The sequence below is a fragment of the Panthera pardus genome, unplaced genomic scaffold (assembly GCF_024362965.1).
Source record: "Panthera pardus isolate Hobbes unplaced genomic scaffold, ASM2436296v1 HiC_scaffold_17, whole genome shotgun sequence".
NCBI lineage: Eukaryota > Metazoa > Chordata > Mammalia > Carnivora > Felidae > Panthera > Panthera pardus.
The window spans coordinates 92,866,805-92,880,620 of record NW_026526732.1 but is presented as its reverse complement, the minus strand read 5'-3'; positions in this window follow the sequence as shown (position 1 = coordinate 92,880,620).

The following is a 13,816-nucleotide window of genomic DNA, read 5'->3' as shown; positions in this document are numbered from 1 at the left end:
ATAAGTTTACAGTATTTTCACTTATTTATTTATTTGTTTTGAGGGAGGGAGGGAGGGAGGGAGGGAGAGAGAGAGAGAGAGAGAGAGCGAGAGAGAGAGAGCAAGTGAGCAGGGGAGGGGCAGAGTGACAGGGAGAGAGAGAGAATCCCAAGCAGGTTCTGGGCTGTCAGTGCAGAGCCTGACCACTTAACTGACTGAACCACCCAGGTGCCCCACATTATTTGCACTTTTTATGTTGTCAGAAAATATATGTAATGAGAAGTGCCTGTGGATGTCTTTCGGTCTTTGACAAGCTGAAAAAGCACTACTTTTATCTGTGCTTCTCCTTCCCCTCCTTTATTTATTGAACAATATTCAAGTAATATCTTTTGCCTATTAGTATGAGACAGGGTAGTAGGATCTATACAATGATAAATAACAAAAACATGATACTTGCACGATTATAATCGAATAGAGAGAGAAAAACAAGAATCACACAAAACAATAAAGGCTACCATAGTCTATGCAGGTGTCTCATGGGAGATAAGACCTCATTTGTTCAATGGTTGAGAAGTGGGGACAGGTTTTCCTATACCTGTTCTTTTGAGAATGAGTAGAGGAACACCTAACCTGGAAAAACAGGCTTAATTTAGGTACACCACGGTATTTAGTCAACAACTGCCCCTATAGGTTTTATTGGTTGATGAAATATATGCTACGTTTTGAGAATCTTTCCAGGATTTGGGTGTCTTGGATGGGCTTCTCCAGAAACAGATCTGGGCAAAGAGTTTCAGTGGAATTGGTTTTGGGGGAGATGTAGAAAACACCGAAAGTTGAGTAAGTTGGTGGGGGGAAAAGAATGTAGGAAATAAATTATTTATTAAAGGGGTGATTAGAGTTTATTCTCCTGGGGAATCTCTGGTCAACTTTGGTAAACACACTTCAGAATTATGTAACCTGATGGGATGACAAGGTTAAAGGATGGACACTCCAATTCAATTCCCATCAACTATTGTTATGAGCTGCATTCTGGATTGGGAAGATGCTAAATTGGGAAAGGACATTAATTCCCAGGAATTTCAAATCTTCTTTGCAGGAAGAAAGTTTCTGAAATTTCTCAGGCTCAAAGACACAGATATAGATGGCTGGAAGAGGCTATGACAAGTTAAAATCATAAGATCATAGTTATGCCGGTGGGATACTGACATCTGGTAACATCAGCTAAAATTACTTGCATTTCTTATGACTATAAACTAAAAGTCAAGGTTCAGAGTTTTACCCAGTAGAAATGCAAATAATTTCTGTTCAGTGGAAACAAATAACTTTAAAGGTTATTATTCATTGTTCGGTAGAACAGTGACCAGATTTTTATCCCGTCCACCATGTTATTTTCAAATGCCTTTATTAAACACATTTACACACAATCAAATACATTTATTAAATGTATCACTCCTAAAATGCTCTATGAACCAGTCCTAATATCTTAAAGGTTCTTTCATCAATTAATAAGTTGAATAAAATATTTTACACTTGCTCATTTCATATTTACTTGAAAACCTACTTATACTGTTTAAAAATATAATTTAATTAGTCTGTGGTACATATTAAGTATTCTATAGGTGTTATCAAATTTAATTCTCAGAATAATACATGAAGACAGGTATTATTATTTTATAAATGAGAGCAATTGCATGTTAGTAAGGTTAAGTAATTTGCCCAAGGTCACACAGTTGGTAAATAATAGATTTGGATTAAGACTCAGGGAATTCTGACTTGGAAGCCTTTTGCTATACTATACTCCCTTCACATCTTGAGAAAAAGTACTCTACATTTTCTGATAGAAGAGATTTCTTCCACTTAAATACGCAACTACAAGGCAACTGTGCACATATGAGCCATAAAAACAGCCCTTTACTTAGGAGAGTCAGATTTTTTTTTAATTTATAAAAGAGGAAATTAGAATATGAAAATATGATGATTTTCCCAAGGAGATAGCAGAATTGGGCTCCCTAAAGTTACTAATCTTGCTAAAAATCCAAAATTCTCAAAAAATTAGTAGTAATTACATATACTTGTAAAACAAAAGAAAATGTATTCTGATAAAATATACCATCACGTATATGGGGGGATTTTTTTAGTTCTTATTGTCATTAAGTCACATAAAAGTCCAAGTGAAGAAGTCTTTTTTTTTTTAAATTTTTTTAACATTTACTTATTTTTGAGACAGAGAGAGACAGAGCATGAATGGGGGAGGGTCAGAGAGAGAGGGAGACACAGAATCTGAAACAGGCTCCAGGCTCTGAGCCGTCAGCACAGAGCCCGACGCGGGCTTGAACTCACGGTCTGCGACATCATGACCTGAGCCTAAGTCGGACGCTCAACCGACTGAGCCACCCAGGCGCCCCAAGAAGTTTTTAATTGGATACCACTTTGTGAGGCAACACAATTAATTGGTCAGTTAAATTTTTCAAAGGATTGGTAAGTGAATTGGTCATTGTGGACTCAATTAAACAGCTTGAACAAATAATCTCCATCTCAGGATTCTTAAAATAACACTTATTTCTTGCTTATGAGATAAGTCCACCACAGGTCAATCATGGCTGCACTCCTTCATCATTGTCCTTACTCTGGACCCAGTCTGATGGAGCAGATATCATCTGGAGCATCACCAATGAGCATATAAGTAAAAGAAGTGAGACCTTCAAAATTTCAAAGCAGAATTTAATCTCTCTTCCTCAAAGAGACACTTCATTTCTAGCCAAATTCATTAGCCAAAGACATTGATGCCGGTGCACCAATACAAAAGCACAGTCATACCATATGTCTGAAAAAAGAAGAACTAGAATATTTGGCAAAAAGAACTAATGAATACCCCAACATAAAATGAGGTGGACATCTACACCTATATTTATTTGTATAATCTGTATATATTACTATGTCTATTTCGTTGTAAGTCTGTGAAAAAATACACAGGAAAAGATTTGAATAGATATACATATTGCTGAAAATGTATGAACAGGATATAACTGTGATAAAATATATATTTGAAAAGTTTTCATAATTGACACACTATATATTTTTTCTGAAACTTTGTTTTAATAATGTTCTCACATTTATAAAGTTTTACACTTGGGATTTTCAAATAATTAGTAAATTTATAAATATGCTTTTTAAAAATAGTGAAATAGTCTTTTGTGGATAAAGGAGGAATAAACTGAGAAAAAAAGTGAAAGGGTAAGGAAGAGATGGCAAAAGCAAAACTTAATTAAATTATAGTAAGTGCTTTGTGTAAGGGATTTATCCAAAATTCAATTTCAAGCTATTATAGTCTAAATCAAATTTAGCTTTACTTGGCTCAAAGAAGATTTTTTTCCCCTTTAGACTGTACTTCACGTTCCAGATTTTATATAAATTTAGACTCAGAGCAATAGTTCTAGTCACTATCAATATTGTCATTCTCTGCCCTTTGGATGCTTCAAAATTATTATTTCAAAAAAATTCATATTATCTTTTAAATGTCTTAAATTAATGAGTCTGTTAATTGATTGTTACAGGAATTTAAAACAAACTTGGAAATCATTATTTTACTGACATAAGAAACACACTTTACATCTTCATGCTTTAGTTTACCTAACTGTCATCACCCCTTTTTTTTTTCCCACTCCCAAGAACCCTTTTCTTTTTGTTCATTTTGATCTCAGTCCCTAGTGTTCACAAGAAGCTATGCTGTTACTGCTTTTTAAAGTTAGGCCACCGGTCTTTATGTATGTACTAACATTTCATACATTTATTTCAAACATTCCCTTTCTAAAGAGAATATCCTGACTCCCTGACCTCTGACCCTATTCTGTTTCCTTTCACAATAATTATTTCAAGTAGTCTGTATTCACTGCTTTCATTTAAAATTTTCCACTCACTCCCAATCCATAACTACTTTTACCTGCAATGCTTAGTCCAAATTACTCTAACAACCAGATCTAATGATTCCAAAAGTCAGGACTCTTTCTTAATCCTGACTTTTTTTTGAAATTTGATGCAATAGATCAATTACTTTTTGAAGTTCAGTCCTCCACTAGCTTCCCTGACTGCCATTACAATTTTATTACTTATTTTCCCCCCACTGTTTCCAAGTTCATTCACCCAACTCTTAAATGTTGATGTTCCATTGAGCTCTAGTGTCTGTTGCCTTCTGTTTCTTTTCTGCAAGTTCTTGCTAAGTGATACCACACCTAAAAATGTCATTTATACCCAATGTGACAATGTTTCCAAACTTTTGTTTCTAGTTCCTACTTCTCTCATTGAATTAGAACTACTTGCTCCATTGTCACTTAGTTATCCCCCATGCATGGTCCACAGATACCTCAAAATGAACTTATGTAACACCAAACTGTTTATCCTACCCTCTCCCCAACTTAACTCCATGTATTCAATAGGCTATATAAAATGACTTTTCCCCTTATTTCTCCTGATTCATTAAGTCCTTTCATTAAGTCCGAAATATTTCTCAAACTTTTACCCAACTATGGGTATTTACTACTAATATCCTTTTCCTTAGAAGAAATTAAACTTTTAAACTTTTCCCCAGGTTTCTGTTCCTCCAATCTAATTTTCACCATCTACATTTTACTTTTCTAAACCCTAGATTGTATATGTCACTACCGTTCTTTTTGGGGAAAAAAATAAAAAGAGTTCTGATGTCTCCCCTTTCATGAACCATCAGCGTTAAATTACTCCTAGTACTCTAAACTGTAAATGGAGTGTGCTAGATTAGACAGTCATAGGCAATGAAAAGATCATGGCTGGAATGCAGATTCCCTCACTTCTACACCCATTCAATCTCACTTTGTAAAATGAAGTGTATATATTTAAGCTAAATTTATCATGAATTGTTTAGCATCAGAAGATAGCATGCAGTATCTGACACATACTGTTGCTGATTCATTCATTCCTAGGCATAATTATGTTTTTCTAAGTCCTTACCAACCTCTTATCTTTCCTGCAGTAGGAATTTCATCAGATAGACATAGAGAATGTCTATACCTCAGTCTGGAAAGAGAAAGAGAAAGAGAAAGAGAAAGAGAAAGAGAAAGAGAAAGAGAAAGAGAGAGAGAGAGAGAGAGAGAGAGAGAGAGAGAGAGAGAAAGAGAAAGAGAAAGAGAAAGAGAAAGAGAAAGAGAAAGAGAGAGAGAAAGAGAAAGAGAAAGAGAGACGCCTAGATCTTGGTCACTTAATCCTATTCATGTACTACTTACCTCAGAATAGTGTGTTCTACAAATTAGAAAATTATTCCTTGCTCTTGTCTAGATCCTAAGCGGTAGCACTGATGAGATGGGACATAGTGGCTGAACTGTAACTAGAGAGGTATTAGAGAAGCTCATAGGCGGGAGGAAAGACAAAATAAATCACAGCTAAGGAGAAATACAAATGTTACAATAAGGAAACTAGTGCTAAATACTATTTTGCAGCAGGAGACAGAGCCCAAAATTAAATACCAAGAAAAGAGTCGGACCAGAAAATAATATGGAGCAAATTTGAAGGCAGAATAGAAAAGAATGGAGACACAGTTTAGTATTGAGTCCAGGACTGATTCATGAGTATTGAAAGACCAGTTTCTTTTATTGTGAAAAGTAAGTCCTGGACATGATCCTCTCTTATTTGTCTGTTTTTCTTCTTATCTATTTATGTCTTCACTGGTTGATATTACTAACAGTTTTAGTAGATAATGTAGCTGTGAGTATATAGATAAAATTTTTTATTTTCCTTCCCTAGGTTGAGAAGCACACCTGACTCTATAAAGCAAGAAGAAATATTTGAAATAATCAAGAGGTACAATATAGGGGAAAGAGCATTCTTTGGGAAAAAAAGGCACTAGCTATATCAGTGATATGCAAGTGGAAGCAATTCTGTCCCCCCCAGGGAATATCTGGAAATGCCTGGAATCATTTTAGGTCTTATCAACTGGAGAAATAGAAACAGAGATGCTGGAAAAAGTCCTACAATGCACAGGACATCGCTCCACACCAAAGAATCACCTGGCCTTAAACTCTATGATTATGGGAAATTCACCTAATTTTAATCTAAAATGGACTTCTTCTTATGGGCTTGTTGGTGTTAAAAAAGATAAGTTATAACACATTAAACAAATGCTATTCACCACAGCAATGTTGAAAGTAATAAATTTTAAAGCTAACAAGTTTCAATTAAAAATAAACTTGTGATTCTGAGATGAATCAAAAATAAAATTTAAATATTGTCACAGATCCTTCCAAATACAAATATGAAAACAAGAAATTTTAACTTTATAATCAAATGTATATTCATATAAAAAATGAATAACTTCAAGCAAAATCAAGTTAAATAAATAATGGATCCAAGGCAAGAAGTTTAAAAAGAAAATTTTGTTAGAGACGAGATAATTAAACAATAAGGAGAAAAACAGCCATTAACAGATAGTAGGGTTTAAAAAGAGTCACTTTTTAAAATATGTAAGTGTTATTACTCTCAGTGACCAAGACAGAACCCACAAAAAAGTAACAATCTGATAAATTCAATTAGAAAAAAAAAAAAAAAAGAGAATAGACTAATGATAAATGGATGGGCTTGGGGTGGGAGTGAGATTAGATATTAATTGGAATAGTGATGTTTACCTGGAAAACACGTTTTCTTGATAAGCAATAACATATTTTTGTAAATGAAAGTCTCACTTTGAAGTTTCAACAGTTATAACTTCTAATACTTACTTTGTATTTGCATTATATTGGTTAAAGATTATAGAATACTATCATAGAACAGCAATGGTAATGTATATTTTTTCAGGATTCAAATTGGAATGTTCTTAATGTTTCATTGTTAAACTTCACATATTTGTGTTAACATACAGCAAATTTTTTAAGCTGAGTCAGCATCCTTATCTTCTTCATTAGCATGCCCCAATGATTTTTTACTGTGGATTCTTTTTTTAAAGCTTATTTATGTATTGAGAGAGACAGAGAGAGAAATAACGCAAGGGAGAGACAGAAAGAGAGGGAGAGAGAGAATCCCAAGCAGGCTCTGTTCTGTGAGTACAAAGCCTGATGCAGGGCTTGAACCCATGAACTGTGAGGTCATGACCTGAGCTGAAATCAAGAGTCAGATGCTCAACTGACCGAGCCACCCAGGCGCCACTTTACTGTGGATTCTTACCATCATTATTTATTTATAAAATTTGATGATAATAGTCTCTACTTCATAATTCTGCTTAAGAATTAAATGAAGCCATTCTACATAAGCTACTTAGAACTAGATAGCTTCAGAACATAAACTAGAAGACTTCTATATTGTATATGCTCTAGATCAAGTTATATATAAGAAGTGGCTGGTACTAAATTTGAAATCACTCATGTAAAATTTCTTGGCCTATGTTTTTTCTTGCAGACATTTTTTAAAATTTTTAAAATGTTTTTAACTTTATTTTTGAGATAGAGAGAGACAGAGCATGAGCGGAGGGGGTGGGGGGTGGGGGCAGAGACCCAGAATCCAAAGAAGCCTCCAGGCTCTGAGCTGTCAGCATAGAGCCTGAGGTGGGGCTCGAATCCACAAACCATGAGCTCATGACCTGAGCAAAGTCAGATGCCTAACTGACTGAGTCACCCAGGAACCCCTCTTGGAGATATTGTTTTAAACTTTTTCCTTGTCTTTTATTTTGATATTCTGCTCATGTTATTTTTCCCCTTCAGACAACTTTATTTATATTTTTCCTGAGTATTGAACATTTTCAAAGATTTTAAAATATTTAATCTCTTTTAACTTTAATATTATAGACTAAAGGGGTTCACTGATCACCAAGTACAATACATGAAAAAAAAGATCTATGCTAAAATATGCCATTATGGAAGTTCCAATATCTGTGTAGAGGGGAATATCCTAAACAAATGTGAAAAAAAAAAAAAAACATGGTAAATAACTGAAACTAAGAATAACATTTGACTTGCCAACATAGCAATTCTATCAATATTATGAGGAAACTATTTCCCCAATTGGTAATGTTCAATCAAGTGTGATGGTAAGGATATTCTTTGATGTCACAGATTTGAAAAGAAATCAATCTCCCAAGCATCAATTTTTTCCCTGGATGCTAATGGAGGAAAGCCAAGAAAAAATCCAAGGTCAGAAAGCAGTCAATTTGGCCTCTGAGATGCCTAAAAAATAAATAAGTAAAAATTTTTAAAAATGAACTGGTAGCTTATCAAGTAGTTTAACATTGTGTAGAATTTTGAGTGGATGATGAAGGATGTGGAAATAATAACTATGGAAACAGTAAATATTCTTAACTCTGAATCTAAACTCGACTCATTTTAGTGTAATTGGAAAAAAAATAATAAAATACACTCTATTAGAAATATTAAGCTGTTAAAATGTTAAAAAGGCCAGAAACTGTTTGGTGTATAAACATAGGAAAGATAAGTTATAGAGAAGGAAAAAACTCATTAAGAAAGGAAAGACAAAATGTATGAAGGAAGAGAGGAGCTCAAAAATAGGGCTTGATTTCTGACTTTCTGAACAATAGGAGTAAAAATCTATCACAAACTGATGGGAGAGTTGTTAACCAACAATATTCTTGGTATGTTCTTTATTAAAGTTACATTATAAGTTTAAATTGTACCATACACCAAAATTAAATCCAAAAAGTTGAACTCATGTCTAAACTAAAAGGAATAAAACAGAATGAAACAGATGTGGAGACATTGTCCTGTTTTTTTTTTTTAATGTGAAAGAAATTTTAATTATAAAAAGCAACAGGAGATATCACAAAGAAATCTCTAGTGGATTAGAAGAATCATTTCTTTAAAATGTATATAAGTAATAAAACAAAACCGTCAAATAGATGGTTTTGATAGAGAGAGGCTCTATTGCATCAAAAGAAGAAGATATCAGGCTTAATTAAGAGAATTACAATGTATTGTGTTGGTACATTAGGGTAAAATAAAAATATAGATATAAATATAGATATAGATCAAAACATTCTATGGAAAGACAAACACAACAGGCAGAACCACAGAATGCTTACACGCTTGCAACCACAAAGCTAGTCTGAGGTCAGAGTACTCAACTAATTGACAATATCTTTTCGGTACAACTGAGCCACTCATGCACTAATCCATATGGCCCTCAAAACATGACTTCACCTTTCTGTGATAGTGCTCAAGAGGATCCATGAACCATGCATAAATGGACAGTTTAAATTATAATTAGAGGTGGCTTAAAAAAAACACATATTTTAGTTAAAATCATCCCAGGCAGGATTTGGAATGGGAATAATGCTTTGGACCAAGATAAAGATATAAGAAAAACAAGTTGATTACATCAAAAGGATTAAACAAGCCCTTCCATGTGAGTGCATGAAGCTACAGGTACTTCTTTTGTCTCTCCTGTTCTATTGTAACAACCAAGACAATAAACTAAGAAGCTTTAGATCTACACTGTCTCACCTAACACCAGCTAGGACAAACAGCATTGCCCTTTCTCTTGGTAGACCATGTGAGCAAGCTTTAGCTACCTGTTGCTTATACTTCTCTCATTGCCTCTTGCTATTATGTAGAGGTAGGTAGTGGGATAGATTAGGTAGCATTAAATAAAAAGACGTAGGAAACTTTATAAAAGTATGCAATAGATGTGACAAATGTGTGAGAGTAAAAAACAAATTAAACCTTCCAAAAAAGGAGTGGAGAACTAAGGTTATAGAAACCTCATAGAAACAATGCAGTCAGTAGGTACACAATATAGAATCAAAGTTACGTATTTTAAAATAGGAATGAGATCTTTTGGACTGGGTAGTAAGGGGGGGATCTATTACTTCCCTTTTTTGTCTATCAAATTTTAGGGTTTTATGCAGAAATATACCACAATAAAAGAAAGACAGGATGGAGTTCTTCCTCTCACAGCTCTGGATTTATATTCCATATGTACTACTGGCTGTGAGTTCTCCAGACTCTAGATTATTCATTACTTAGTGAAGATTAAGTAAACTTTGTGAATAGTACTTAAACAAAAAGCTAATCACAAGTACAGCCACCAATGTTTTGATGAAATGTTAGCAAGTGTGACCATTCAAGAGTTATTTGGTTTTCTTGGTATCAGGAGGTATATATGCTATTACACTTCTACTTGTTTTTCTGCTATTAATCTTTTATAACGAGGGGTCTCAGCCAAGAACCTCAAAGGATAGAGGGAAAATTAATTTCCTCCCTTAAGCCATACACTGTATTATAACTTCTATATAGGTGAGGATTGTTTCAGGTTCACTCTACATTCTTCTACCTGGTTCATTATTTCACACATTATCTTCTTGTCACATTATTAAATAAGTGACTAAGTGAATGAATAGATGAACAAAGAAAATGATATTATAATCCAACATTTAGTTCCATGCCATGCCTATCTTTACCATGTTACATGAATCATGTCATACACTGGGGATATCAAAAATAATAGCATATGTCCCCTGCCCTCAAGTTCGTTAAATGAGAACTCTACAATGTCATCTAAGTTAGTGTTTAAAACGTGGGCTTCTTCTACTTCAACATAGTCTCCATGGATTTACTTACTTTGTTTTATCTCTAAGAAAACAAAGTGAAATGAATTGGCTTAAATCTTAAACATATGTAAGTGAAACTTCCCAAATAGGATTAAAACTAGTAGCAATTATAACAGAAATTTAGGTATCACCTATGTAGCAATCCGATCTTATTTTACAGATTAGTCTAAAACGCTGGGAGTAGCAAAGGGCCTTAAGAAGCCTGAATGGGTATGATCTATACAGAATATTATCTGGACCTAAAAAAACCCCTGTACTTCACCACTGGATGTAAAGAGAAGAAACAGAGATTGAGAGATGGTGGTGGTGGTTGGGGGCAGGTGATTTCAGAGAATGAAAAGGTGAGGAAAGAAAGCCTGGGTTGAGAATGTGTAAGAGTTTTGTGGAATTCATTGACCAGTACTGTGAGTGGGAGAACTGGGAGGAGGAGAAAGGTTTTAAAAAGCGATTGTGTGTGTAATGAAATGAATCTCCTCTAATGTTCTTTAAGAGACACAATTAAGGGTTGCAATTCCTTTTTAATTATGTACGAGCACTGGTCCATGCTTTAATAAACGCAAATCTCTGCAGAGTCTTGGTCATTTGGGCCTTGGGATTTATAAAGGTTACTGTTATTTTATTTGTTTTTAAAATGTCATTTATCTTGGTTTTGCTCCTTTTCAGAATGCTGAGATTGGGAGTGAGAAATACTTTCAAAATCAGGATTTCACATTAGTAGGGAAAAATGATACTTCCATGAGATAGTCAGATTCATAAAATGTTGCTTAATCTTGTATTTGATTTTGCATACAGGTCAAGACAGCCTTAACAATCCCCTCAGTTTGGTTAAACTTTACACAGGTTTCTTCCTATACCTAGGCCCCTGGTCTCCCTTTCCTTAAAGCATGGGTTCTAGAACACTTGTAATCATAAATTCTTCCCCGCCCCCTTCAGTGATGTAAATTTGTTTAAAGTCTCTCGTCAGTTTGAAGATCCAGGATTGTCTTTCTCAAGGACCTGGGAAAGGACCTTTGAATAAAGTCTTCTTTGCTTAACTTTGTCCAGTACAACTTTTGCTGTGAAAATCTAAAGTGGCAAAAAAATAAAATAAAACTAAAAGGCCAATAATAGTAATGGAAATTTACAGAAAGAACTGTGTTATGTGCGACCTTTTTGCTATTATTACATCACACAGCTTTCGTTGTTTATACTTCAAAATATAGGTATGAAAAATTTTGCATTCCTTTATTTCTCAACATCAAATTTAGTATCTTCTGAGCCATAGGTGACCCTCTGGCAAGAAATTCAATATTGCTTGTTCTGGCAACTAGCCTTCATCCCCTTCCATGAGCTCTTCCAAGAATCTTGGCCTTGATGGTGTCAGAAAACTGGCCAAATACATAAAAACATGTTCCAGAGGGGATGCTGGACTTTTATTCCCAGAGCTCAGGTCTGTGTGATTCCCCCCCCCACCCCCCAGGAGTTACTGCCTCAGGTATATCAAGGGTTACTCTGCCCAATAGTTTTCCTCCTTCCTCTGTCCATCCCCCCAAACCAAATGATCAGTAAAAGGAGGATCCTGGACTCTGCTGGTAGGATTCACTTCTCCACCAGTATTTGACAGAGCTCAGAATTTACCTCAAGGCTACATTTCTTTGTCCCAAGTAAAAAACAAAAACAAAAACAAACAAAAACAAAACAACACACACACACACACACACACACACACACACACACACACACACATTCCTCTGCCTCCATCATTTTTTCAGGGCTTAAAACACCTTATTCTTCTAAAGAAAGCCATTTCTTTCCCTGAAGGAGGGCTAAGGGAGATACAGGGGTGGACTATCTTCTTGAAACAAGGTATTGGTCTTTTTTTTTTTTTTTCCTAGATGTGTGAAAAGAATTCCATTTGGGTTAATCCTTTGTCTTTAATTCACTCTGCAAACAGATTATATATTTTTGTAATGATAACAACAGTGAATGTACATTTGACAGTTATGTGGCAAACATTACCTTAATATTTTTCAGATACTATATCATGATCATAATTGGAAACTTTAACAAAAAGTAATTTTAGAAGAGTAGGCCATTTACTACAATAGACTATGAATACTAATATAATGGTAAAAACAATAAAAGATCACATTATTATTGTGCACTTAAATTAATATGCAGATACCCACCAAGGAAAAATTACATATCCTTAAATTAAGGACATTTTATGGAATCCTTACAAGAAAGTAAGTAAGTATGGCGTTTTGTTACTGAACTACTCTGTATTTAGATTATATCTAGATACCTTTGAAGAAAAGCCATTTTGTAGCCTTATCTTCCAGAGGTTTTTCAAATATATATATTTGGTTTTGTTAGATTTTGCTTTTGAACATTCTTCTCCCTGTAACTGGTGCTCCAGTCCCTGTTTGCCCATTCCCTGGCCTACGCCCCTTTTAAAAATCATCTTACTCAGCAGAATGCAACAGTACACACAGAGGACAACTTTCCATGACTCATTTGCATTTGCCTATCACAAGGAAGGCAGTGCCTTCTCTCTCTCCCTCTCTCTCTCTCTCTTTGAGGTACAAATGTATGTGGTCCGAGTTCTCTGTTGTTTTTTTTTTTTTTTTTCTGTCATGCACTTTGTATGGCTCAATGACTTTGAAAACTAAACTTTCTTCCTCTTTCCCCAGACTAGGATTCTAATTTAGGTATAATGGGATTTGAACCTCCCTCAAGCCTTTTAAAATATTCAAGGGAGGCATAAAAGAAATAGCGGAGAGACATTCACTTTTCATTACTCTGTATGATGAGGATATTGTATTGCACACATACTAATGTAAATTCCTCTAAAATATATAATTTCCACCCTTTTATTCTCTCATTGTTCCCTTTCCACAATCAATTTGGATTCCTGAGACCTTACACAACTGAACTAAATAGCTTTTCTGAAGCTGATGTGCCTTGGTCTTTTGAATTCAGTAACTGCACACTAGATAGAAGCTATAAGTAATAAATTTCGCTTTGTGACTCTTCCTGACAACAAGAAAAAACATTAATTTAACTTCTCTGGTTAAACTTGAACCAAGGCCTGAAAAGTAGATAAGTGACTCAAGCTATTTACTTTACTCCTTCTGCCCTGTAACCCTCAAAGGGAATGAAATATTGCAAGTACCCTAAAGCTTAGTTGAAAGAAGAGCTTTTATATTTAGAAAAAGTTACAGATATATGGCATTAAAATTTAGAAATATCCATTTCTACTTCTGCAGGGCTTCTATCTTTCCC